General features: G+C 36.2%; 1 long non-coding RNA gene across 1 annotated transcript; it reads right to left on the bottom strand.

Moving 5' to 3' along the window:
- Positions 1 to 12,515: 12,515 nt before the first annotated feature.
- LOC125961844 (uncharacterized) lies at positions 12,516 to 18,605 on the bottom strand. The gene is made up of 2 exons (XR_007472920.1): positions 14,319 to 18,605; positions 12,516 to 14,038 (listed from the first exon to the last, which is right to left on the bottom strand). It is a non-coding gene; the product is annotated as an uncharacterized LOC125961844 (long non-coding RNA).
- Positions 18,606 to 21,220: the final 2,615 nt, after the last annotated feature.

Genomic DNA, 21,220 nt, shown 5'->3' with positions numbered 1-21,220 from the left:
TAAAATTATGATAATTTCATATTTATAAATTTGAAAATTCATCGAAAATGACAAATTCTTTAAAAATGCAAGCTAACAAGACTAACTCAAGAAAGAAAACATATCTCAAAAACCTATATCTACTGCAAAAGTTGTTTGTATAATTAAGTACCTTTACAGAAAATGATTTCCAGGGATAAATGGCTTTCCAAGTAAATTGTTCCAAATATTTAGGGAAGAAATATTGGTAATCTTACATAAAAATCTTCCAGGAAACAGAAAAGTATATATTGCTCAAAATCTTTATAAGGCCAACATAAACTAAAAAGAATATTACAAGAATAGAATCACAGGCCAGTTTCTCTTTTGAACATGTATGCAAAATGTGTAAACAGAAGCACAAACTGTATCCATGGTATGTAAAACAATCATATATCACAATCAAAGTAGCTTTATTCTAGTAATGCAAGGTTGGTTTAATGTTCAAACATGAAACTGATCCCAGGAATGAATTAGAGTGGGAAAAAAGTCATTTAAAACAGAAGTCTTGGGACTTCCCTGGTGGTCCAGTGGTTAGAACTTGGCGCTTTCACTGCTGGGGCCCTGGGGTCCAATTTCCGGTCAGGGAACTAAGATCCTGCAAGCCATGAGGCGGCCCCCCCCCCCAAAAAAAAAGGAAAAAAAGAAGACTTAAGCAGGAGAAGCACAAGATCGAATAAACATAACAGATAACACCTTATGAAAAGTAGGTGAAGATTATGGAATATGCTAAAATTTTAAAACAAAAAGAAACATTTAAAGATTCAAGAGGATGTGACAAATATTGTACATAGGCAAAAAATAAAATAAAATAAAATATACGGATGATGGGAGCCCAAAAATCCAGATGCCCATGTCCTGTCTCTGAAGATTCTCATTCAATGGGTTATGGATTTCCTCTATGTTTAAAAACCTACAGGTGTTATAAAGCAGAAACTAACACACCATTGTAAAGCAATTATACTCCAATAAAGATGTTAAAACACAACCAATCAAACCTACAGGTGATTCTGATATGATTCACAGACAATGTAAAGCTTCTGCTTTACAGGAAATAATACCAGATTATTTTGTTATTTTATAGTTATAGTAACAGGTTGTACTATTGACCGGTAAGTCTGATGTCAAAATGCACTCCCCACTAGGGATATAAAAGGAACTAATAGTCTCTGCGGCTACTTGGTGGCAGCGTGCATGTATTGCTAGGGCAATTATTGTAGGAATCCAAATGAGTAGAACATTTTAGAATTGGAAGACTACATAGAGATCATCTAGAAAAGCTTCCAACTATTATAGTTGTGAAAACTAAGGCCCATATAAAAGAAATGATTTATCTCCAAAGAGCGTTAGTGAAAGAGTATGAAATTAAAAATATCTCTGAACTTTTAATTTAGTGCTGTTTTTGTTAATCTCATGTATTAGCTTAAACTTCAGTGTGACAGATTTGGGATTGAATTCTTGCTCAGATTTACTGATTGCGTGCCTTTTAGTAAGTTACTAAAACACTTTTTTTAAGAAAAATAGATTTATTTATTTATTTTTGGCTGCGTTGGCTCTTCCTTGCTATGCGCGGGCTTTGTCTAGTTGCGGTGAGCGGGGGCTACTCTTTGTTATGGTGCGCGGGCTTCTCATTGTGGTGGCTTGTCTTTGTTGCTGAGCACGGGTTCTAGGTGTGTGGGCTTCAGTAGTTGTGGTTCACGGGCTCTAGAGTGCAGGCTCAGTAGTTGTGGCGCACGCTCTTAGTTGCTCCGTGGCATGTGGGACCTTCCCGGCCCAGGGCTCAAACCCGCGTCCCCTGCACTGGCAGGCAGATTCTTAACCACTGCACCACCACTAAAACACTTTTAACTTCGCTTTTCACATATGTAAAATGGTGAGCCTTGGCTGATATAGAATATGAGATAACCTAGCCCTGTTCTTAACACATACACGTAGTTAACATTTTTTGGCTCTCATCCCTCTTAAACAGCCTCTATCCTCTTAACAATGAAAGTGTGTTTCAGCTAGCAAAGCACCCCAGAGCTGACCACATTCTGGCAAGAGATGTAGGATTCTTTTTCTTGCTGGTGGTTCTTTATACCTGATATTTGAACTGCACTGAAACATGAACATCTCTTGTTTATACTGTATTAATGAATTGATGAATTTGATAATTTGATAGATGAATTTTAAAAAGTAATATGCAGGGAAAAAAAAGTAATATGCAGGAGTTGAACTGCCTTACTCTCAAGAAATATAATTCGATAGTGGTGGCTAAAACGATAAACAGTGTTTGGACAGAGAGTCCATATTGGATGTGAACTACGTGTACTCCCATTCGTCTATTAAGAATAAATAGAATCCTTTCAAAATCTGTTTTAAAGCGCAGTTATTTCCTTCTGACTCATTTAAGTTACCTGCAAGAAAAAGACAATCTCCTGAATCCTTGCTTAAAAGGCTTTTAATATAAAGCAGATAATTTTTTGCAACATTTCCCAAACTTTTCATTATCAAATTGGCTGAGGCTTCTCAACGATTATCAATTTCTCAACAATATCTCCATTTTCACCTTTTTTAAAAGAATTGGCCTCGTAGATGTGCCCTTAAAACAGAGCTTCACTCTCAACTTATTTTAAATTTTGTATTCAAACAGTATGAAGAAAACAGGATCAGGGAATTCAGCCATAGAAGTGAATGGATTACTGACACATGCTACATCATGGATGCAACTAGGTGAAAGAAGTCAGGCGCGAAAGGCTCTATATTGTATGGTTCCATTTATATGAAATGTCCAGCAGTGGCAGATCCATACACACGGAAAATACTATACATTAGTGGTTTCCAGGGGTTTGGAAGAGAGGGAAATAGGGAATGACTCCTCAAAGGGGGTGTATGTTTCCTCTTGGGGTGATGAAAATGTTTTGTAGTTGGACAGTGGTGATAGTTGCACAACATTGTGACAGTAGTAAATTCCACTGAATGGTACAGTGAATTGTAAAATGATCAAAATGGTGAATTTTGTGTTATGTTCATTTTACTACAATAAAAAGGAGAAAGAATTAGGGAAAGACTTAGTGTTTGGGAAACTAAGGTGAACTGGTCAAGAAAAAGACAGCTCTACTGTTCAGTGTTCTCTCAGCTCTCCCAGTGCATTAATCCTCAGCGAAAAGTAGCCTGAACTTGTCGATGATAGTCATTCAACACAGTCCAGGGAAAAGTAAATAAAATAAAACCCAACTCTTCTTCTTTAGCACATCTATGAACCGTTAACTTGCTGCTCAGCCACGTGGACATTCATGAAGACGTTTCACTTTAGGTGTCCTCTACTTCAGTACTTTACTCACAGCTCATTCACACATGTAGGCAACAGCATTCCTTAATTGGATGGAATCTGCAGTGCTGGTTGTGATGGGTCTCATGAAAAGAAAAGGGAAGGAGGAAAAAGCCTCCACATTGACTTGGTGGCCTTGACGAAATGGATGCAGAAGACAGCTTGAGTGTCAAACTGGAAACTGTTATTTCCTTTTCCTTTTCTTTTTATCTTTCCTATCAGGTCTTCTGCCCACTTCCCACCCCCTTCTCTCAAACAGGAAAGACACTAATTAGCTGCTTTTTTGTGTTTTTGGTAAAACAACTATTGTTTTGCGTTTCTTGTTGTTCGGTGAACATTATTGTTTTTACTGCCAGATGAGCTTCAGGGGTTGATGTAGGGGGTCTCTTGGGAACTTAACTTTTTCCAGTTTAAGTGGAAAAGCTTTTCTGTTTGAATTGGCTTTTACTGGGTGCTTCAAGGTTTCCTCTTGGCTCTTTGAAGGGAGACTGAATAGCACTGTGTTTCCTTTGAGGTTCCAATGAATAAAGGATCCTATGTCCTGGGCACTTTTTGTTGATTTTGCTGTGTGTCCTCTCTAATAGCCAGAGGCAGATTCCAGGAAAATGACATATAAATGAATATAAGTAATCTAATATTTTTACAATTTGCTTTGGCCATACTCCTGGTCTTATTCTACTTGTAGCAGATGGCTTTAAAGAGCATTAGCTATGTATATATTAAAAATAATATAAATATACCAATATTAAATATTATATTGATGTATAAATGTAATATACTGATATTTATATTAGTGTATAACAATTATGTATTATATTAATATATATTTTTGCCTAGCATATATTATATACAAAATATATGAGTAATGAAATGTATTTCTATGGTTAATATGTTCATAATATTAATATGATATATCCTGTAATATTGATTATAAAACAATTATATCATAATATATAAATATATAATAATTATTATGTGATATAATACACTATAGTTAATATATTCTATATAACACAATATATAATGTATTAGTATAATTGTATTATATAGTATAAATATAATACATATATAAAACATATATCTTTTAGTTATACATTACATATACGAGTATGTATAGCTATTTATAATTTTATTTACATAGGAATCTGGTCATCATAACAATTGATGTAAAGATATGCAATATTTTCAATCAAATGGGCCTTAACCTCACTACCTACACATAACTACTTTTAAAATCTTGAACCCTGTCTAACTCATGCTTCCATATCTCTCAACCTGCTTTTCTACACATGCACGTAGACACACATTTATACACGATATATATGTATACTATCAGTTTTCAGTTCAATGTATATAAATATATAATATATAATTATATTCCTGTGTTTGTATACAAATATAAATCAAAAGTATGTATATAGGTATGTATTTCATATGTTTATATAAATATATCATACAAATAATGTATGTGTATATAAATACATGACTGTATACATACATACACAGAAATACACTTATTTAAACAAAAGGGACCTAAATAAACATAGTTCTCTAAGAATAAAAGGTTATGTCTCACTCTTTCAATAACAGTTTATAGTTTTCTACTATATGTGCTTCTATAATTGTTATGAACATTTCCCATTTTTGTTGAATGTTAAGTTGTTTTAATTTTTTGCCTTTTTTTGTTTTTTGTTTGTTTGTTTTTTTGGTACGTAAGCCTCTCACTGTTGTGGCCTCTCCCGTTGCGGAGCACAGGCTCCGGACGCACAGGCTCAGCGGCCATGGCTCACGGGCCCAGCCGCGCCACGGCATGTGGGACCTTCCCGGACCGGGGCACGAACCCGTGTCCTCTGCATTGGCAGGCGGACTCTCAACCACTGCGCCACCAGGTAAGCCCAGTTTTTTTGCCATTATTAATGAAGTTCTGAAGAATACGGTGGGCAAGATTACTTGAAAAACTCTCCTAAAAGAAAAGGGTTAGGTATGCTAGGTTAAATGTACACAACTTATTTTTAAGTGCGTGGTTTATTTTGGAAGTGTGCAGTCGAAATGTCCAGGACCCATGAAGGAAGGGTGGTACATGTGTGAGAGTTATAGCTATATTAAGAGTGGATTGAAGATCTTGATAGCTTAGAACAGAAGCTGGAAATCCTGTTTTTATGGAGCCAAATGGCAAATATTTTAGGCTTTGTAGACCAAAGAGGCAAAATTGAGGATATTATTTAGGTACTTAGGTAACCATTTAAAATTTAAAATGTTACCAGTTAAAACGTGAAAATTATTCATAGCTCATAGGCCATAAAAAATAGGCAGCTGTCTGGATTTGGAATACAGGCCGTAGTTGAATGACACACCTGGTATAGAGACTTGTTTTTAAATGGCCATGACCACATGGGAGGCAGGAGGTAAGACTCCATCCCTGCTAGATGGGAAGTTAGAACTAAACCTATCTATCCCTGGCTTCACCTTTAATGAAAGGGTGTGCCAGGAGAAAAAAATATCTGCTGGCAAAGGGAGACTAAGAGCAAATTCTCTTGGCCTCTGCTCTGGGTAGGAAACAGGTAGGAAATCTTGAGAATTCTGAACCGCAGATCTGTGTTCACAGTGTTTGGGTTGCAAATTTATTTGCGGTCTTGCAAACAGAAGCTAAGAAATTAACTTAAAATGCTCCCAAATCGGTGGTATTCCAAACACAAAACTAAACCCTTTCTGGAGAGGTAGACCTTCAACACAGGCCTATAGCGTTCCCACAGATAAAGTTTAGCTAAACGTGAGCTCATGATCTAAATTTACACAATAATGAAGAAATCAGCTACAAGTGGAGAGAATCAGCAAAAACAATCAATAGCAGAATTAGATTCGCAAGGCCATCCATCAGATGTTGGAATAATCAGGTGCCAGGCAGAAAATATACATAAAACTAGAACTGAAACAAGGAGCAAGGATGTTTTAAAAGACTGGGTAGGATCTTTCAAACATTTTTAAAGTACATGTCATTGATAAAGCTAAAAACTCGAAGGTCGTGTAATACAGCAGATTAATCGTGGAGAAGAGTGAAATTATGCTGTTTTTAAAAATATGGCAGATCAGATTTCCTGCCTAATTATATAAGTTGATTTATCTTAAAAAATACACAGTATTTTAAAGACTTATTGGCTGTAAATTAAGTTAAGGGTATTTCAAAGGGCTTCTCTGCAAAGAGATGTGAGAAGTAGCAAAACACAGAAAGTCGAGGGGAAAAAATGTCAATATATACATTGCTATAGGGTGAACTAAGCCTTAGGCCAGCAACTGTGAGGAGGAGCTGACCCTTAGATACGTACAACTAAGCTGGAACCTTCAAAAAGTTCAACTATTTATAAGTAAAAAGATTTATTAAAATTAATAACCAAGTGTTTTAATTGACATCAGAAGAGTAAAACAATAAACCCTGAGAACATAGAAAAATAGACAATAAAGATATGAGCAGAACTTAATAAAACAGAAAGAAGTATAAAATTGAGGTGATTTAGTAAGTCGAATATTCTTTGAAAAGATTTAAAAAAAAATTTGATTAAGCAAAACAAAAATGTAAGTAAACAATATACAGAAAGAATCAGGACAATGTTATAGCAGAGAGTACAAACAGAGAATATATGAAATGCCAGTAAATTTGAACATTTCTGTAAAGTGGACAATTTCCTAGCTCCTAAAGTTTACCAAAACTGACACAAGAGGAAATTTGTAGCTGGAGTTCTTGCACCAGTAAAGGAATTAAGTCAATAGTTTACAAGCTTTCACCAAGAAAATACCAGACCCGGCCAGATCATTTGGGAGGTGAATTCTATCCAACTTCTGTTAAACAGATAACATCAATATTAACAAAGAAAAACTTCTAGGGAGTAGCAAAGGAAGAATGCTCCTTTATTCATCTTACGAAGTCTATATAATCCTAATACTGAAAATAGATTAGGACTGTAAGGAAAAAGAAATTTACAGGTCAAATTTACTTGTAAATATAAAAGGAAAAATTTTAAACTATGATATTAGCTACCCAAGTTCACTAGAGTAAGAAAAATCACGAGCAAGTTAGGTCATCCAATGTAGTTTAATGTCAAGAATATATATCAATAGATTGAAATCACCACATTTTATTTCTTTCATGTGTCTCTTTAAAAAATTGGTAAGTACTTATATTGATCTCTCTTGTACTAGGCACTGTGCTAAGTCACTTACATATTTACTCCTTTAAACCTTCTATCATACCTGGGGGAAAGTTCTATTTTGCTTCCATTTCTTAGCTAAGACTCTAACCCCCAGGAAAGTAAAGCAGCATTTGTAAGTTTTTGTGGATGGTCAGTGACGGGACCAGTACAGGAACATCCAAAGTCTATGCTTGGAAACAGTGTCCCATGTTGACGCTCACATTACAGATGAAAGGAAAGGAACCATGCACTTACCATATAGATTAAATCTCACATTACAGGTTAAAGGAAAGGAACCATGCACTTACATTATAGATTAATACCCACATAACAGGTTAAAGGAAAAAGAAACATGTGCTTCTCTCAAAAGTTGTAAAGGAGGCATATCCATTTCTAAATATATTTCCCAATTTCTTTTGCTTGTTTTCTGACCTTTGTAGTGCATTTTGCCATGAGGAAGATTTTAATTCTTATATAATTAAATGTATCCATTTTTCTTTGTATCTTAGAAAGGTATTCCTCATGAATAATTTATTTTGAGTCTCCCAGGTTTCTGATACTTTTACACTTTCATTATTTTTTAACTTTTAACTGGTTGCTGTATCTAGAATTTAGTAATTCTATGATAGCCATATTTTCACACTTTTGTTGAATAATTTTTGCTACTGATCCAAAATGTGAATTTTATTTTAATCTCAATTCCCTTATGCTCTCGCATCTAATTTTAAGATGCTTCCTATTCCACTGGTTGTTTTGTCTATCTAAAGCAAAATGCTACCTTAAAAATAATGTAATTATAATATAATAAATGTCATTAGTAAACATAATACAATATATAATAAATAGCATAATATAAAATAACAAAATATAATTTACCATATAACAAGGTCAAAGGAGAGCAAAAGTATATAATCACTTGAAATATCCCCCAAAAGATATTTTATAAAATTCAATATTCATTTGTAATTTAAAAGAAAGAGTAAAATAGGGATTGGTGAATGTTTCCAAAATAAGAAGAAATTATATGTCTAAAAGAGAAAGAGGTAAGTGATAGACTTTAGTAACACTGGCAATAAATGCAGGACAAGATGAGGATGCCTGATATAATGTTAAAGAAAAAGTATTATGTAACATTGTGTTTGCAGCACTGATGAGTTCAGTGAAAAGAGAATCTCGTAGAAAAGAGTATCTCGTTCTTCTTAATGTATGTACACTTGTCCATTGCATGAACATGACAGCTTATTTAACCAATATGTTACTGATCTGCATCTGGATTTCTAGGTTTTCATGGAATTTTATTATGCACAGTTGTTTCAAACACTAGGACTTCCTCTTATGTTTATATCTTTTGAAAGAAACACTATCTCCACAGATGATTTATCTGTGCTGGCTGCTAGCTGACTTTGGGTACTTCTCAGTTCTTCCCTTTACCTTCCTAGTCAATATGAAAACGGAAGGCAAGAAGGTCTCCTGTTTAGAGACTGTAAAGATAGGTCTTGGTGATAAAGTCTTGGTGGTAAAGGCTAAAAGTATTAACCCAGAACAAATGTTTTTCCAGCTGTAACTGTGTGTGATTCCCTTGGCTTGATTCCGTAGAGGATGTAAGACAAGACTGTAGAATCTGCCCTCAAAGTGCTTCCAGTAGGATGAGCTAAGTCAAGTATGGTGGCATATCTAATTCAAGACAAAATATCACGTCTCCTTTTCTCTCCTGGCAAAACTTGGTGGAGTGAATGTAGAAGTCACTGTATGCTTTAAATTAAAGCAACACAATAAATCGTGTATTGGAAGGTGATTATTCTGGTCTCTTTGTGGAGACGAATTGGAAATTGTCTAGAAGAAGGAAAATTAGGTTAACCAAAGTTAAACTCATAAAAAATTGAGCATTAATTAAATATTTGTGGTCTGTGTTTCTCTTTGATCATAATTTCTCCCAATTTATAGACCTCTTTGATACCTGATTAATCCTTGTCAAAGATGCGGTTAACAATGATTATTACTGTGTATTAGGTTTTGCCTGGGCCCTGAAGAAACTATCCTAAATCACCAGCTATGATTGTCACTTGATTTCCTCACAGAGAACAATCAGAACTCCTTGTCTTAAGTGGCTTGGGACGTGAAACTAGTTAGTGTCTTAGATACTGTTAGAGGACCCTACAGAGCCCATTGGTGAAAGTTTGGAAAACACTGGGCTTCTTAAAATTGATTCTTGTAGTGCTTCAGGAAAGATAACTGAACCAAAAGGATAATGGTGTTTCTGGTTCTGTTGTTAGTGTTCTCCATGGAAAGATTGCTGAAGCTTCTGGACTCAATTTCCTTCCCCATGTGTGAATGTCACTGAAAATATCCAACTCCATTCTATCCCCATGTAACTTCAGAAACTAAGCAAAATGAAGACTCAAAATTCATTTCAAATAATGAAATGAATATATAACGTAGAAAGGAACTGGGAAAATACCTGGTTTAAATTCTGGAAAGTACCAACTATACAATTCTGGATAAGTTGCTTCATCTTGCTTAGTCTAATTTAATGCCCATCTCACAGGATGTTATGATGATTAATTTAATATCTTTGTATAACGTACAGTGTTATGTAATTTCTTCTTGTTTTTCTTGAGTAAATTCATATCCTTAAGCAACTCACTGTAAACAATAGTTACTTACTTGCTTAAATTACTCTTATCTTCTATTATCAGCTGAATTGTGTCCTGCTCAAGTTAATATGTGGAAGTCTTAACCCCCAATACCTCGTAATATGACTGTATTTGGAGATAAGGCCCTTAAATAGGTAACTGAGGTCAAATGAGGTCAAATGGGTGGGCTCTAATCCAATATGACTGGTGTCCTTATAAAAAGAAAATATTAGGACACAGACATGCACAGAGAGAAGACCATGTGAAGACAAAAGGAAAACATGGCATCTACAAACCAAGAAGAGATACTTGAGAAGAAATCAATCCTGCTGACACCTTATCTCAGATTTCTAGCCTCTAGACCTGTGAGTGAGTAAATTTCTGTTGTTTAACCTCCTCAGTCTCTGGTACTTTGTCATGGCAGCTCTAGGAAACTAATACAACTTTTTATGGCCTCCTTGTCTCAAGTTGAAAGTTCAATATTTGGCATCATAGCTAGGAAACAAAAATATCATCTACATTCCTTGTTGTAGTCTTTCTTCCCCATTCTCATTGCTAGTAATTTCCATATTTGGGTCTCTTTTCTGTGCCTTGTAAACAGAGCATTACGCTCATTTCTGGTCTTACTGCTAATATACACTAAATGTGCAGATACTGAATAGATTTTGGAGAAGTGCAGCATATAGTTGGCACATGTGTGTATGTGTGTGTATTCATATAATTTATACTTTTTCTCTATTTTCTTCCTTTGGTGAGCTAAGATTCTCTGCTTTTGTGACTAGTACTCCTGAATACTAATCCCTGAATTTAATTCACCAAAAATTGCCAAAAATAATAATAATATGGGGAAAGAGAGAGTGATAGAGGGAGAAGAACAAACAATCAGGCAAGGGCAATACTGTGAATTATTAGGGTCTTATTAATAAGATTATGTTAGTCTAGAGGAAATGACCGTAAATATCATCAGTGAGCCCAGTTGGTCTTTACTGACTGCTAGACACATCCCTGAGTTCTGTTCTTAGTCTCCAACTGTGTGATTACTACTGTCTGGAAGTATTATTTGAACAACTAAAGGCACTTAATGGAAAAGGAATATGTCTTTAGAGAATCAACAGTAAGTTTTCTATCTGATTACAAAGGAATGTTGACTATCTGGAAACCTCAGTCATATTTGTAAGCAGGAAAGCATTGGCTATTAAAAGTGGATGATATAAAGAGATGAGCAGAAACTTTGGCGATAGGTATACCTGGATTTAATTCTCACTCCAACCGCTTGGCAGCTGGATAACCTTAGGCAAGTTTCATACCTCCCTGAAATTCACTTAATTCAGTCTGTAAAATGGCATAATAACTTATTATAGCATCCTTTTAGGAATTTTAAATCAGTTATTGAAATAAAAGTACACAATATATAGACAAGTATGGATTCCTCAATAGGTGTTTGACCTTTCATTTCTCCAGTATCCCACCCGCATCAAATAAAGAAAAATACTTTTTAAAATTTACAAATATTTCATTGTTCTAAAGTTAAAGCCATAAAAATAGAAATAATCAAATGGCCTACTATCATACCATTAGAAGAAAAAAAAAGTGTTCATGAGAGTTCCATATTAGAATACAAATTTTCCTTAGGCACCTGTTTATGTATGCTATTCTGCTCTTTACAATAAATAATTAAATTTAAAAGACTTAATTCCTCACTTTTAAGACCTTAGTAGTTTACAAATTACATATTGACCTATGCTAAATTTTATACCGACCCATGTTAATGAATTCAGTACAGAAAACAAAAAACACTGCATTCAAGCAAACTACATATATATATATATATATATATATATATATATATAAAAAATGCATTTATATCCTACCATGTCTCATAAAGCATTGTGGTAACTCACCGGAATACAGACAATCAAATATAATGGCAAAAGCACTTAATATAAACAGGGCCAAGGAAACATAGACAGAAGATGAAGAAAAGGTGAGGGAAATGTAAACAGGAGGAAGTGTAGTTAATCGAGTTGTATGTTTTGACCTTAAGATTCTCTGTGTGGGGACTTCCCTGGTGGCACAGTAGGTGGGAATCCTCCTGCCAGTGCAGGGGACTGGTTCGGGCCCTGGTCTGGGAAGATCCCACATGCCGCGGAGCAACTAAGCCCGTGCGCCACAACTACTGAGCCTGTGCTCTAGGGCCACTGAGCCACAACTACTGAAGCCCGCTTGCCACAACTACTGAAACCCTAGCGCCTAGAGCCCGTGCTCCGCAACGAGAGAAGGCACAGCAATGAGGAGCCCGCACACCACAATGTAGAGTAACCCCCACTCGCCCCAACTAGAGAAAGCCCATGTGCAGCAACAAACACCCAACACAGCCAAAAATAAATAAATTTATTAAAAAAAGATTCTCTGTGGATAAAACAACATGTAAATAATTGGTTACAAAGCCATATTATTTGAAGGTGCCAGACTGCACATTAACAGTCTGACACAAAGGGACAGCACAGGAAAACTATTCAAAGATAAAGATTTTTAAATCTTTGCAGTTTGAAACCTTTTAGAGCAAGTATAATGAGCTCGACACACATTTCAACACTCCACATGTTAATCACATTTTCAAAGCATGTCTCAAAGTCATTGGAAATAGTTGCTGTCTCTGTCTCTGATATGTAAAACAGACCTGTGATGTGTAAAACTCAGGAGGTATTGATATCCATTTTTTGGCATCTGAACAGGAAACAAAGTTGTTTTGCAGTGGTAATAAAGAATGAAGTAAATGCAACAGTCAAATAAAAGACAAAGTACTGAGGGAATGTATTAACAAAACGAATCCAACTAAATTCTGGTGACCTGGGGCCTACGATTATACACACTACATGGAAATACCCCAGCCTAAATACTGGCATAGGAGGAAGGGTACTGCTAAGCCCATCACAGTATAATCCTTTTAAATGTCCCTTTCAAGGTTGTCTCCACTCAACACTGAGTATAGGAAAACTTCCCATCAGGCAGAAACACTGGCTGCGCAATGATTGACCAAGAAATTAACACACTAATGAATAAATGATGCTAATTTATTTCTATCTCTGACAACGGGAAACAGCACACACTCTGTGTCAATGGTATGTCCTCTTTGCCACTTTTCTAAATGGTCAAGTATGTTTTCCCCTTCATTGCTTTATATCATGTGTGGCAGGCATGATGGGAAATGGCTACCAATCGTTCTGTTATTGATTTCTACCTTCATTTCACTGTGGCTAAAGAAGATACTTTGTATGATTTCAGTTTCTTAAAAATGTTTTGGTACTTGTATTGTGGCATAACATATGGTCTTTCCTGGAGAATGTTCCATGTGTACTTGAGAAAAATGTGTATTCTGCTGTTGTTGAGTGGAGTGATCTATATATGGCTGTTAGGTTTAGTTGGTTAAATGTGTTATTCAGTCCCCTAACCTCTCTACTGATCTTCTGTCTAGATGTGTTATCCATTATTGAAAGCAAGGTATTCATCTCCAACTATTATTTTAGAACTATCTATTTCTTCCTTCAATTCTGTCAATGTCTGCTTCACATATTTGGGGGATGTTTGGTACATATATGTTTATAGTTGTTATATCTTCTTGATAGATTGAACTTGTTATCAACATATAGTGTCCTCATTTTCCTCTTGTGATAGTTTTTGATTTAAAGTTTATTTTGTGTGATATTAACGTAGCCATCCCAGATCTATCTTCCTTCCTTCCTTCCTTCCTTCCTTCCTTCCTTCCTTCCTTTTTCTTTCTCTCTCTTTCTTTCTTTTTGTTACTATTTGCATGGGATATTTTATTCTGTGCTTTAACTTTCAACCAACTTGTGTCTCTTGAAATCAAGTGAGTTTTTTGCGGACAGCATATACTTGGATTATGGATGTTTTTAAGGTCCACTCTGCCAATATTTATCTTTTTATTGGAGAGCTTAATCCACTTCTTCAAAAATTACTGATGAGGAAGAACTTAATTCTGTCTGTTTCCTGGCTGTTTTCTGTATGTCTTACGCATTTTTTGCCCCTCATTTACTCCATTACTGACTTCTTCTGTGCTTAGCCGATTTTGTTGTAGTGAACTCTTGATTCCTTTTTCATTTCTTTTTGCATATAGTCTATTGATATTTTCTTTGTGGTTATCAAGAAGATTACATTTACCCTTCTAAAGTTCAACCAGTATCATTTGAATTGTAACCAACTTCAATAGCACACAGAAACTCTGTTCCTCTACAGTTCCATTCATCCTCCTTACATTATTGTTGTCACAAATTACACCTTTATACTTTGTGAGCCCAATAACATGGATTTATGATTATTTTATGCATTTGTTTTTTCAATCATGTAAGAAATAAAAAGTAGAATTACAAGCCAGTAGCACAATACTGGCTTTAGTATCTGCCCATGTATTTATCTTTACTGGAGATTTCTATTTCTTTATACAGCTTCGAGTTGCTGTCTAGTGTCCTTTCATTTCAACCTGAAGGTTCAATTTAGCATTTGTCATAGGGCAGTGTTAGGAAGTTGTAAAACAAACGCCCTCAGCCTTTGTTCATCTGGGAATGTGTTAATTTCTCCCTAAGTTTTGAAACCAGTTTGGCTAAATATAGAATTCTTGGTGGACAATTTTTTTCTTTCAGCACTTTAAATATGTCTGGCCTCTTCTGTGGTTTCAGATAGGAAATTAGCTATGAACCTTTTTGAGGATCCCTGCTTTGTAACAAGTTTGTTTTTTCTTTCTCCTTTGGGAGTAAAGATTCTTTCTCTGTCTTTTGGCATCTGAGAGTTTGATTATACTGTTTCTTGTTGTGGCGTTCCTTGAGTTTCTCTTAGTCCTGAAATCAGGCAAAGATTTACAGCAACCAAACACATACTGAACCAGGGAAGGGGCAATTTGAAAATGGCAGGAAAGCTTTGTGGCATTTTTACTTGCCCTTGCCCCATCTACTGTTAGTGTAGTGGTGGTCTTAAAGTGGTGGGGTTTTAATGCAGTGATAGTCTTAAAGTAGCAGCAGACCATTCCTAGTATGGGACCCTCAATCCTGCTTCAGGAGGGAGCAGAAGAGACCGTACTCTCGGATTATTATGTGTATCTGTTCTAACCTGTCTGGGAGCTACCTGAAGGACTGACACAAGACGCTTATCTCTGTCTTAGCTAACCTGGAACACAGTCTGGAAAAGCAGCGGTCATTGCTCAAAAAAAGTGCAAGGTGAACTAACAAAGCACAGATGGCTGGGGCAGAAGACTGTGCATTGAAATACAATAGACCACATAAGATGCAGGAGCAAAAGTTGGGGGAGATTCTTTGGGAACTTAGAACATACAAAAAGTACACATGTGTCCAGAGAAATTAAGAAAGCCACATGCATACTCAAGATAAGATGCATGTTCTGAAAACACCAGAGGAGTCTCTAAGCTTTTACCATGGGCTGAGCCCTGAACTCAGTGCAGGTCAGCTAAATGTTAAGGAGTGATCCAGCAATCTGCACAATGGGGAGAGGTGTGTGGTTTTGAGTGTGCATGTGGATGTGCTTGTGTATATTTGTTTTTGTTTGTCTTAGGTGCAGGAATTCAAGGACATCTCTGTCAAAACATTAGCTAAACATGAACTAAAGGAACAGAGATTTCAGTGCCTACATACGATAAGGGTACAGTCATTGCAAAACTAGTTTGGAAAGGTCCCTAAACAAACAGACTACTACAGCCTTCAACAATCAAAAGCCCAGAAAACCCTGGGAAAGTGGGAGAATCTGATTTCCATAGACACCACATTACAATATTTGAAAGCCAAATGTTCAACCAAAAAACTCACAAGGTATACAAAGACATGGAAAAGTATGGTCCATTTAAGAAAACAAATTAATTGATGAAACCATCCCTAAGGAAGCCCAGACTTTTCTCCATTACATATTCTTGCCTCCTTTGTCATAGATTCATTGACCATAAGTGCATAGGTTTCTTTCTGGGCTCTCTATTCTGTTCCAGTGATGGATGTTTTTGTGCCGGTACCATACTGTTTTGATTACTGTAGGTTTGTAGCACAGTCTGAAGCCAGGGAGCATGATTCCTCCAGTTGTGTTCTTCTTTCTCAAGACTGTTTTAGCTATTCAGGATCTTTTGTGTTTCCACACAAACTTTAAAATTATTTATTCTAGGTCTGTGGAAAATGCCCTTGATATGTTGATACAGACCACACTGAATCCGTAGATTTCCTTGGGTATGATGGTCATTTTAACAATATTAATTCTTCCAATCCGTGACCATGGTATATCTTTCCAGCTGTTTGTGTCATCTTTCATTTCTTTTATGAGTGTCATATAGTTTCCTGGGTACAGGTCTTTTACCTCCTTAGGCAGGTTTATTCTTATGTATTTTATTCTTTTTTATGCGATTGTAAATGGGATTGTTTCCTTAATTTCTCTTTCTGATAGTTCACTGTGAGTGTATAGAAATACAAAATTTATATATAGAAATCTATTGTATCCTGCAAATTTACCAAGTTCATGTTTGAGCTCGAATAGTTTTTTGATGGTGTCTTTCAGATTTTCTATGTATCATGCCATCTGCAAACAGGGACAGTTTTACTTTTTCCTTTCCATTTTGGAGTCCTTTTATTTATTTATTTTTTCTTGTCTGATTGCTGTGGCTAGGACTTCCAAAACTCTGTTCAATAAAAGTGGTTAGAGTGGGCATCCTTGTCTTGTTCCTAATCTTAGGGGAAATGCTTTCAGCTTTTCACCATTGAGTATGTTAGCTATGGGCTTGTCATATATGGCCTTTATTATGTTGAGGTATGTTCCCTCTGTGCCCACTTTCTGGAGAGTTTTTACCATGAATGGATATTGAATTTTTTCAAAAGCTTTTTCTGCATCTATTGAGATGATCGTATGGTTTTTAGTCTTCAATTTGTTACTGTGATGATAAGAGACCTAAGACAGCTACAGAGGCTAAGTGTCCTTTCCTTCCCTCAATGGGTAGCTATCATTGTTCTGCCTTCTAATTGAGTTAGTATCTGAGTAAAGAACTGCCAGGTGTCATTTAGTTCACAATACACTGCTGTGGCAATATAGAAATGAATTTGCCTAAGTCATTTGGCTTTTCTCAATTATAGTAAATGAATATACTGAATGAATACTTCAACTTAAGGAAATGTTCTTAAAAATATATTAATGTAGGCAACTTCAGTGGAGAACTGAAAACAAAACAAAACATTCAGGTAAAGGGCTGAAATAAAAGTACACTCAGTTGTATCCAGTTTCCTCTTGTAAATCTCTCTTTTTAATTTCAGTGGACAGTCACTTGAGAATATCTGACTTGCAGCTAAGGAAATCTAAGCCTTCTTGGCCACACTGTATTCCCTTATGTCATTTACTAAAGACACCAGTTGGGTTGCTGAAAAAAGCGTGGGAAAAATCAATCCCTCACATCCAAAGGGCGGCTCTTGAAAATATGTGTGTTGTTGTAGTTATTTTGCTCTTCTGGCCTCAGAAGTTCTAATCTTAACCTTAGCCCCTCATGGAGAGAGACTTTGTAAACCAATTCCCACATGACTCATTATGTGACTGTTGAAAAAGAGAAACCCAGCTCTTTTCCTGTGCTTTCAACCAGTCATCTTCTTCAAAAATCTGTTTGGATTGTTATACCTTAATCTTGCCTGGCAAGGGACTTATGGGAAGGTTCTTATTGTTTGAAAGTTTGGTGCCAGTATCTGCAAAGAAAGAAGAAAGATGTGTTTATCAAACATCCCAATAGTGAAGGTGTGTGAAAGCAACTTTTGAAAAAGTTAATCTGTCAGAGTTTAGCCGTATTATTACATTTTATTTTATTCATTGAAAATAAACAATTATCAATGAATCCTTTCTAGATTTTCTAGTTTCCCAAAGTTCCCTGAATTCACATTCTAAGAGGAAAAATGGTATTTTAAGTCACTGCTCTTCACCTTATATTATTTATAATCACTCCTCATGACTTCTTCCTTCCAAGAAACGTGATCCTGAGAAGTGTCCTTTGTTTGTCTTTGTGGAATAAGTGATGAGGATGCATCCTGGAGACCTGTGAGATGTTCAACTTCTGGCATAATGAAACTAGGATGGAGAGTTCTGGAAAGATCTGGAAAGGTGACTGGTAGAGTGTGGCCAGATGTGGGAGAAGAGAGACGTACAGAGAGAGGGAGAGGAAATTTTCAGAGGGAGAAAATGAAACATAATTAAATAAGTTTTGTTGTGTGGTGTGGGATGCAAGCCTTTCTCTCCCCCTTTCCTTCACAATGTCTTTGTTAAAGACTGTGTTTTTCATTAGTTTTACTAGGATAGGATTTGCCATTTTGTTTGGATACTGAGAATGGACCCATGGGAACAGTTACATTTGGGTTATCTCTGACTATCTTTAATGAAGAACATAAATATAGGCCACACTATCTATGCACATGCTATCACCATGCCTTTTTTTTCTCTGTTCATGTATCTAAGTCCTCTTCTTTCTTTAAGATCAATCTCAAATCTCATCTGAAATGTACATTTATTGATAGATTCAACCCATAATGAACTGTCCCTTCTTTGTCCTCCTTAGGCTCTGATTATTTATAAAAACTCATTTTTGAACTTAGAGACTGTCCAATATGATATATTAGTTATTTCATCAGCATATGTTATATCCTCAACACAATTATACGCTTTTGTGTGGCTGGGATCATACATTCTGTAATTTTTCTCAGTACTTACACTTACTTTGATAAAAAGCGCATTCATTCATCTAAACATCATTTATTGGGTGTTAATTAAATATCACAACTCAGTAAATATTGTTTGAATGAATGCATGCATGAATGAGGGAGTGTGCAATAGGTAGCCTAATGTACCGCCCAATGTGAGAAAACCAAAAACATAAACACAAAAGCAAGCCAAAAAGTGGACCAGGACTTTCTGTGAAATATCCTGCTTTTTGTTGGATGATGCCATGAAAATCAAGATGCTCCTGAAAGGTCTTAATAGCTGACCAAGAATAGTAAACAATTGAAATTCTCTCAGGCTTCTTCAACCCTATCACTGGACACATTTATACCTCTCCGGAATGGTATTAAAAGAAGAGATTAATAAAGCTTTTATAGATGAGTTGATAAATCTCTAAATATTTAAGTCTTCATTGCCTGCTAGGTTTTCTCTATTTTGGGTTTCCAAAAGATTTCAATAAACCACAGGATAATTAAAAATTAGACATTATCTTTCTTACCTTGACATTTTTTGATGGTAAACACCTTTTTATTGTCTCCATAGAGACAATACACCACCAGTACAGTAGTTAAGTGAATTTTGCTCTGGATGGTGGGATATATAAGATGTAAACGAATTGTTTGTATATGTTTTAGAATTCTTCACAAGGGCCTGGCCATAGAAATGCATTGAATATTACTTAAATAACTAAAGTAACTTCCTGAGAATTATTATTCTATTCTGGTTAGGATACTCTCTGCTCTGGTTTGTTAAAATTTCCCTTTAGAGTGGTTTTAATTTTGTTTCTGATAGGGTCCTAGGATTTATTGCCACACCCATCCTGCATCTGTTTTTCTTTGAATTACTCTCCTTGCAGTTTCTGATTCATACAGGGCCTTACAGGTTAGTGACAACCTGGCCATCACAACGCTGGGAAGGACAGGCCTACTTTTCAGAGGTGTTGATGTTTTCTGTACCTGAAGATTTTCAAGAGATATCAATCTTCCTCACCACCGCCCTTGGCCCTCTTAATGGACTAAGCAGTTCCTCATGAAATTTCTGTAGGATATCTGTACCAACTTCTCAATATTGTTCCATCCTGAGTCTAAATTCCTGGCCTCAAGGTAATGTTAGATTTCTAGCTCCAGCCCCTATTTACATAAGGCCTATACTAAGGAACGGAACCCACAGACATCAGTCCGCTCTTCTTTCTCTGGATTTAATTTCTCTGTTACTTTCTGAAACATGCAGGTGTTCCTTTCTTTCTTTTAATCTCAGCTATGTGCTCTTAACTTTTTCAAAATTGACCCAGAATTTACATGTGTCTCCAGTAAGAGTATATTAAATTGAGCTTAGTCTGCTATTCTACTGGCATATTTGAGATCCAGATAATTTGCTACTTAACTGGATTCAATGACCTGTATATTTCAGGCATCTAAAACTCACCATGTTCCAAATTTCCCTCCTTATAGTTAGTAATTTTCCTGGGAATCTGGATGAGATCAAATGGAATAAAGTTAGTGAGTGGCCCAGGAATGCCTGAAAGTTTGTCTGTCAGAGTGGCCAGGGAAAGTTAAGCAAGGAAGAAAAGCAAATGAAAAACAGAATCCCATTATTATGGCTGAGTTTACTCCCAGGATTCCATGCAGAGCTCTCTGTAGAGCTGGGTTGGGTTATAACTTATGCCAGAGCTCTACGTGGGGCTGACACCATCTCATGCCAAGCTGTCAGTTCTGGGCTCACGTCATCTCTGGTCCACTCTGTGGAGTGGAAACTTTGGAGGAATGGCCAATGTGTTCCGCGGCGTAGGAAGAGGGAACTTGTGAATGTGACTTTCTAAATTGTGGAGGAACTAACCACTGTAAATATGCCTTGAACTATGTTGTTTAATTTGACCAGTCAGATCAATGACTTTCCCCTTGAATGAAATGCTGCTACGTATATGAGCAGAAAAACAAAACTGGTATAAGGAATAGATAGCTAGTGGGAAGCTTCCGCATAGCACAGGGAGATGCGCTCGGTGCTTTGTGACCACCTAGAGGGGTGGGATAGGGAGGGTGGGAGGGAGGGAGATGCAAGAGGGAGGAGATATGGGGACATATGTATAACTGATTTACTTTGTTATAAAGCAGAAACTAACACACCATTGTAAAGCAATTATACTCCGATAAAGATGTTACAAAAAAAACTGGTATAAGGAGATGGAGAGACTGGGAGTCTTATTTTCCCACCAATTAACTTTGCCTCTGACCATGACCTTCCCTTTGAGTCTCCTAGACCTTGGGGATGATCGCAGCCCCTGGGTTGGGTGACGGCAACCCCATCTTCACTAGAACCTCTATAGTTAA

This window comes from Orcinus orca, chromosome 17 (genome assembly GCF_937001465.1).
Source record: "Orcinus orca chromosome 17, mOrcOrc1.1, whole genome shotgun sequence".
Lineage (NCBI taxonomy): Eukaryota > Metazoa > Chordata > Mammalia > Artiodactyla > Delphinidae > Orcinus > Orcinus orca.
Note: the sequence above shows the minus strand (reverse complement) of the source record. Positions and strands in the feature narration are given on the sequence as shown.